This window comes from Hyla sarda, unplaced genomic scaffold, assembly GCF_029499605.1.
Source record: "Hyla sarda isolate aHylSar1 unplaced genomic scaffold, aHylSar1.hap1 scaffold_26, whole genome shotgun sequence".
In the NCBI taxonomy this organism is placed as follows: domain Eukaryota; kingdom Metazoa; phylum Chordata; class Amphibia; order Anura; family Hylidae; genus Hyla; species Hyla sarda.
The window spans coordinates 355255-363617 of NW_026609289.1; the positions used below are offsets into that span (position 1 = coordinate 355255).

Genomic DNA, 8363 nt, shown 5'->3' on the forward strand with positions numbered 1-8363 from the left:
ACATACAAGTAAACTTTCACTACTATTCAAAATGCATCATATTACATATCACATTATTGCATTCCAAAGACTAAAGTGCCAAAGTGAATTAGCTTTCTGGGCCCCCAGTCTCTTTTTGTCCAATAAATAGTAGACAAAAAGATCACTCAGTGCAAGTTTAAAACAGTCACTTTCACTAATCAAGTCTTTCTGGAAAACCAAAATATTGCGAGACTTCCATAAGGCATTCTTGACGGTATTCACAACAGTCCATATCACTCTCTCTGTATCTTTATTTTGACTCGTAAAATTCCCGAATAAAACAACTTCATGATTAAAAGTCTTTAGACCGGTAAGAAACATTAAAAGACTCGCCACACTTTTCCACACCTCTTGAGCATAAAAACAGTTCCAAAACACATGTAAGACTGTCTCTTCTCCTCCACAGCTTCCTCTTGGACATCTTGAAGTATTGCACAATCCCCGTCTGTGCTGAAAGTGTCTGGTAGGTACACACTCATGTGCTATTGACCATGCAAGATCTTTATTGCAATTCTCCAGATACGGTGCATTAACCATCCTCCACACTCTGTCACATTTTGTTTTAGAGAAGTTTAAAATCCCAGAGGTTTGCTCCGATCTCCTGAGCTCCATCTCTATTCTTTTGGGATGCTTGAGAATCTCAATGTCCATGTCTTTCAAGTTATACAGACGAATCACTTTCTCTAAAACCATATAGTGCTTTGGAGGTATGATTAAAACAGGGGATGTCTGAGGTAGGTGAATCCATTTTCTTTTTCTAAATATATCACCAGCAGCATACTTTAGATAAAATGTCCATTGTTTAGAGGATAAAACAGTCTTAAAACACATGCTAAAAAACTTCAGGTATAAAAAATTTTTAAGATTAGGAACGTTTTTACCTCCATTTTTGTGCAGCTTGTACATAATGTCTCTCTTGAGTTTTTCCATCCTTGAACTCCAGATAAAATGAAAAAATTGTTTTTGCAGGTTTTTAAGAACAGTCTCTGATGGAGGAAACACTGTGTTAAGGTACAATAAAACAGGTAAAAGCAAGGAACGTATAATTAAAAGCTTCCCTTCAATTGATAGTTTCCTAAGCTTCCAAAAGTCAATTTTTTTCTGTACCTTTTCTTTAATAATGTTCCAACTCTCCTCTCCATCATTTTTTGCATTAAAAACCACTCCTAAAACCTTTATTTTCTCACTCTGGATCTTTAGTTGGGGGATGTCTGTATTTGACCACTTCCCAATCCCCAAACATTCACATTTAGCAATATTTAGTTTAAAAGCAGATGCTTGGCAAAAAAATTCAGTCTTCATCAAGGCTCTTCTGACAGATACCTCTGAGTCACATAAAATGGTCACATCATCCATATATGCAAGGGTTTTCGTAAACTGTCCATTACCCCCTGGTATGGGGACCCCTCTGATCACCTTGTCCTTTCTCAGCATAGCCAGTAGGGGTTCTATTGCACATATAAATAGCAGCGGTGACAAAGGGCATCCTTGCTTAACGCCCGAACTCAGTAAAACATCTTCAGATAAAAACCCATTGACTAAAATTTTGCTAAAGCAGTCATTGTATAAAAGTGCAACATGCTTGATAAAACTCTCTGGAAAACCCATCTTTTTTAAAACAGTCCATAAATGCTGGTGGGAAACTCTGTCATATGCTTTCATAAAATCAAGAGATAACACTGCAAGCTTCTGTTGGCGCTCCTGCTGGTACCAGATGGCATCTCTGATGACATTGAGATGCTCCCACACTGCACGCCCTGGGACACCACATACTTGGTCAGGGTGGATCACCGTCTCAATCACTAGCTTCATGCGGTTGACCAAGATTTTTGCAAAAATTTTATAGTCCACATTGAGTAGAGTGATTGGTCTCCAATTTTCTAGCTTTGTCTTGTCTCCTTTCTTGTACAACAAAGTCACCACACCACTCCTCCAGGACTCAGGCAGCTTCTCACAGTTAAAAACCTCTTTAAGAACAGCATAAAAATCAGACTTTAAAATTTCCCAAAAAGACAGGTAAAATTCTATTTGTAATCCATCAGATCCAGGAGTTTTCCCTTTTAAAAAACTCTTTACTGCACTTTCCACTTCAGCCATATTCACACTATTGCACAAAACATCTTTGTCCTGATCACTCAGACAATATTGCACAGAGTCCATTACTTCGGGTAAAAAGTCAGAGTCAATGTGTTTTTCACTAAAAAGATCATGATAAAAACTGTGTGCTTTATTTAAAAGTCCATCTTTAGTAGTCTCACCATCAAGATTTTTTATTAATTCTTTCTTTTCAACAAGTTTCTTTAAAAAGAAGCGTGAGCAAGTCTCATTTTTTTCCATATGTTCCACTTTTGCATTATAAATAATTTCTTTACCTTTTCCTTCCACAGCTTTCTTTATCTCCTCTTTCACCTTTACAATTGTATCATCCATGTTCACACCAATGCTCCTCAGCTGGTAACAGGTTTGCAGTTTTGTGTTTAGCCTTTTAAACCACCTTTGCTTCTCCTTGGCTTTGTTCACACCAGCACGCATAAAAAATTCTTTTATTTTGGCCTTTGCATGCTCCCACCAGTCCAGCATTGATGCAAACCGCTGTTGGAGATTTTTTTAGTTTTTTATAATAAATAACAAAGTCTCTCTTTATGATTTCATCTTCTAGGAGCTGTGAGTTCAGTCTCCAAACACCTTTCCCTTTGATGACATCAGGTAAGTAAATTTCCACAGAGAGAAGTTTGTGGTCAGACAAGACATTATCTGTGAGTTTAGCATTATTTATTTTTATATTTTCAGAAATAAGGACAAAGTCAATTCTGGATTTATAGATGTTACTTTCCCAGGTGTAACCAGGGTCAGATGGGTTTTGACTTCTCCAGGCATCTTGCAATCTGTTGTCCTGAATTAGATTCTTCAGCTGCACTTCAGTCTTGTCTTTTCTCACAGACCCAGAGACTCTCCTCTCATCAGGCAACACACAGTTAAAATCTCCTCCCAAGACAAGAGAGGTAGCTCCATGCAAATACAACTGCACAATCTCTAGGAGGGAGGATCTTTCTTCTTTAACAGGGGAGGCATAGATGTTAATAATCCTCAACTCCACTCCATTATATTGTACATTCACAAGCAATGCCCTCCCAGGCACAATTTCCACAAAGGACATGATGTTAAAGTCCTGGCCCTTAAAAAGTATTCCAACTCCAGAGTTCTTGTTTGAGTTGTCACCTGACCAGATAGATGGGCCATATATCCAGTCAGTTCTCAGGTATTCATAATTCATGTGATGATAAATTCCACATTCTTGAATTAGAAAAATTCTTGCATTCAAAGTTGACAAAAATGAAAAAAAAGCAGCCCTCCTTGCAGGACTCTTTATTCCTCTCGCATTAAGCGAGGCAATGCTGATGGTAGCCATTTAACCCTTTTCAGGAGTTGCTGCCTCAGACTCAGGAGATGTAAGTTCCTGGATTACTTGAGATGGTGCAACCAGTAACCGTTTTGTTTGGCCACTGTTCACATCTGAGACAACAGGATCTTTCTTTCTCTTTTTTTTCAAGTCTTCAACCTCCATTTCCTCTGACCAGTCTCTTGCAAGTGTAGCCACAGATGATCCCTGCTCCATATCTGACTCGGCAAAGTCCGACTCAGTGACAGCGACCACCGACTCCACCGCCCCCATGGTGACAGCAGGGACAGCACGGGGTTCACTGCCACCAACTTTCCGCTGGATAACATCTGGCTTTACAGCAGCAGGTTTTACAGTCTCTTTCTTTTTAACTGCAGAGACTGCAGTCTGAACAGACCCAACAGTAACAGCAACAGGATCCGCAGTCTGAATAGTGTCCACAGGTTTGGATCCAGCCTCGGGTGTGGCAGCAATGGCAGCAATAGCAGCAGCAGCAGCAGCAGCAGCCTGGTCACAAGATGATGCAGCGACCTCCGCCCAAGTTCTGGACCTGTACAGACAGTCTTTGAACACATGTCCACGTTGCCCGCAGAGATTGCACACCACCTCCTCCGTGCAACCTCCTGAGGTATGTCCAGCTTTGCCGCAGCGACCACAGAACTGCACAGATGGTGAAGTGCAAGCATCCTGTCTGTGGCCAAAGCTCCTGCATTTTCTGCAAAATTCCGGCATGTTGTTATAAAACAGGTAGCCTCTGTCTCTGCCAATTGTAAAGCTGGAGGGCGGATGTTGCATGCCCTCAATTCCATCAGGATCAGCTCTAAACTTCACACGGAACTTGTATTTACCAGTCCAGAGATCCTCTGTATTGAAGATTTTCTCTCCTCCTTTCACCTCAGAGCAATATCTCTGGAGAAAGCGCCCAATGTCAGCCAGATTCACATACGGATTGTACATGAACACCACCAGGTTTGTCTCTCCTGCAGTGTATAACACAGTGAAGGTAAGTCCATCCAGCTCAGGTGAATTCAGCTTGGACTTTAATTGGTAGTGCAGATTCTGACAGGCGCTGTGAGATTCAAGCACAAGGACATATGAAGCTCTCCCATGCTGCTGCAGACATAGAATATCCTGCTTTTTCACCAGCAAGGTCTTTAGGAAGATGTTCTTCACAAGATGTTCCAAGCTGAACTTGTCCAATGCACTTTCAAGGATATCCACACGAAATCCATTCTTTATCCTGGTCTCTCCATCTTTCAGGTAATTAATTCGGCTCTGGAAAGCCATTATCGCACAATTCACAGTAGCCCCCGCAAGGGATAGCTCCTGCAATCCACCTCGCACCTCTTGATCTTAGCCAAAAGGCCGAGAAGCGATAACCGTGAAAGGGGCGGGCCCAACAAGGTCCCCTTCATGGGCACTATCACTGCTTGCTGTCAGGGAGGCTGCCAGACAATTTCCCATGCACACTCTGGGCTGGGGGGCAGTCAACCACCAGTACACACAGCAGAACCTAAACCCATACCATTATTGCTAAGCAGCAAGACAGGGGCCCATTGCACTCCCACGGGGCCTTTTTAAATGCAATCCATAACCCGGATTTGCCAGGAACCCTTCTTACTCCTCCTACTTGCATGTGACACTGGGCTTAGGATCTGCATAGGAAACACACACACAAGCACACACCTACCTTTGTTGACTGCAGATGCCTCCTTGGCTGTCCCCAAACGGTATCAAACCAACACCCACGGGAAGCTGTAAGCATAGAGGACATGCATGCACCCTATTGGACTTACCTGTGTGGGTTAAATCCGGGTTATTTGACAACCTATGGCGGTGATGGTTCTGCTCAGGCAGAGCAGTGCTGATGCTCCTCATAAAGCTGTCGCTGCTGTGAAGGTTCTAGGTGACATCACAATCCCTATGGTTACATACACAACAAAGCTGGGTTGTTGTTGTTTACACTCTGCAAGGCCTGTGGAAGTGAGTGACATCATAGCACTGTAGTTCTGAGGGTTCTAGATGTATGCAACAATCTCCTGTTGCTTCTATGAAGGCCATAATAGACGACATCACCAAACAGCTCCATAGTCACATACACAGCAAAGGTGAGATGTTGTTTACACCTAGTGATGTCAGTGGTATTGAGTGACATCACAGCACAGTGCTAAGGCTCCTGGGCCTGGACACAGCAGCGGCTGCAATATCTCAACGGAGAATACGTTTATATATATGTGTGTGTGCGCGTATATATATATATATATATATATATATATATATATATATATATATATTTCTCCGCCGAAATCACTTTTAAACCCATTTCCACCTTTTTTTCCCTTCTCTTCCTCTTACTTTTTTTTCACGTTTTTTTACGTTTTTCTCCTTTTCGCCTCTTTTCTGGGCGTATTATTCTTCTTTTTCTTTTTTTTTCGTCTAATGCATACCCCATCAGTGCAGCAATGCTTATTCAATACCGCCAGCAGATGGAGACACTGGGGGATAATTTTCTAAGGATTTATACTGATTTTTCCTGTCTGAATTTGTCGCACAGAAAGTTGCAGGCCAAATATGTGTGACATTTCTGCGACTTTAGCTTCTAGAGCATTTTTACAACATTATACATAGGTGCTGAATACATAAAAAGCGACTGTTCAGCGACAGACAAGTCGCATCGGCTGAAAGTAGGCCAGAATGTCAGTCCATGTTGGAGCAGGTTTAGATACAGTCTACAGCATAGATCTCAAAGTCTGTGCACAGAATTTAGCAAAGGCCTCTCACCTTCTGATGCATCAGGTAGGTGCACAATAGCATAGCCTAACCCTCTGTACTTTGGTCTATATTGATGCGGGACATAGACAGCCAGCTGATGACCAATCCATTAGTGCAATGGATGGCTGGAAGCATTTGTCTTTGCCTTTGCAATACCACAGAAGCAATGCATGGTCAATGTACAGCAATGACACACCTGTGTGAACAGCCAGGAGACCCCCCCATGTTATGTTACATAGTTACATAGTTAGTACGGTCGAAAAAAGACATATGTCCATCAAGTTCAACCAGGGAATTAAGGGGTAGGGGTGTGGCGCGATATTGGGGAAGGGATGAGATTTTATATTTCTTCATAAGCATTAATCTTATTTTGTCAATTAGGAACATTCAGCACCCACCCGCTATAAGGCAGCTGCCTATCATGTCATGCCCTACCTGCACAGGTGTGCTGGCTGCTCAGATGATCCAATTAAGGAGGCCATTTAGTCAGCAGCAGCAGAAGTCCTGTGCCTGGACGCTCCAACAGCGGCCAGACACAAGCAGAAGCAGAAGCAGCAGCAGCAGCAGCAGCAGCACCACGTTTTGTTTTTTGGCTGCAGCAGCAGCAAGGCCCACAGGGCTGGCTAGCTGGCTAGCCAGCAAGCAGGTAGCAATGAAAGTAGGAATCTTTCTTTTTAACCCTGTAAGGGGGTGGTGCACTGTACCCGAAGATACTGCCATATCGGGTCAATGCATAGGGCGACGGAAGCAAGCTTCGAAATCGGCCCCGTTCTCAAAAATCCATTTAATATATGGTCCCCAGATAGGGGACGTATCAGATATTAAACTGATAAGAACAGATTTTTTTGATTGAAAGAGCTTTATTTTCCGTTCAGTCATTACAAGTCGTACAATAAATTACAGTCACACAAAGCATGATAGTACAATACACAGCAAAGGTTCCCTAAGCTATACATCGCACACCATGCTACTCTAACATTCAGCTCAATCCTGCAATAGAAAGGCACAAGAGATCAAACAAAAAAACAAATAATACAATCTGTGATCATTACTTGTAGGAAGGGAGGCTGGCTGGCAGCCTCCCATACACACTCTGGCTGGTTGGCAGTCACCCACCAGTACACACAGCAGACCCTAAACCCATATCATTATTGCTAAGCAGGAAGATGGGAGTCCATTTCACTCTGATGGACCATTTTTAAATGCAATCCATAACCTGGCTTTGGCAGGAACCCTTCTTACTCCTCCTACTTGCATTTGATACTGGGTTTAGGATCTGCATAGGAAACACACACACACACACATACAAGCACACACTTACCTGTGTTTCCTGCTGACGCCTCCTTGGCTGTCCCCAAACGGTATAAAACCAACAGCCACGGGAAGCTGTAAGGATAGAGGACATACCTGCATCCTATTGGACTCACTTGTCTTGGTTAAATCCAACTTATTTGACAACCTATGGTGCTGCTACTTCTGCTCATGGCAGTGCTGCTTCTGACAAGGCTGTTCTTTGGTGGGCCTAGGCGACATCACAATCTCCATGGTTACATACACAACAAAGGTCAGATGTTGTTTACACCTGGCCATGCCAGTGGTATTGAGTAGCATATCCCAGTGCTAAGGGTCCTGGGTGCAACAATCTTTCAATGGGGAATAGCCGCACTGAGTTTGTCAAGTGCACCCATGTTTGCAACTCCAACAATACACACATATGTATGTATGTATGTATGTGTGTATGTGTGTATGTATGTCTATCTATCTATCTATCTATCTATCCACCCATCTATCTCTATATATATTTATCTCTCTCTCTCTATATGTATATATATATAATTTTTTTTCTTTTAAATATATATATATATATATATATATATATATATATATATATATATATATATGTATATACATATAGAGAGAGAGAGAGATGGAAATACTTTTTTAAACATGTTTTCACCTCATTTTTTTCTTCTCTCCATGTTTTCCTTCTTTCCTATGCTGCTGCTTCTTATTTTTCTTCTTTTTCAGACCCTATCATTGCACTATTGCTTATTCAATACCACCAGCAGATGGAGACACTATATTACAACATTAGTTGTGAGCAGCAGTTTGTACAAACAAATGCCTCATAGCTGATGTCCTATCCACCTAGGCACATAGGCACCACCTA

At 42.0% G+C, this 8363-nt stretch overlaps 1 pseudogene; it reads right to left on the reverse strand.

Annotated features, from left to right (window-relative positions):
- Positions 1–6881: 6881 nt before the first annotated feature.
- LOC130324152 (U2 spliceosomal RNA) lies at positions 6882–7053 on the reverse strand (annotated as a pseudogene).
- Positions 7054–8363: the final 1310 nt, after the last annotated feature.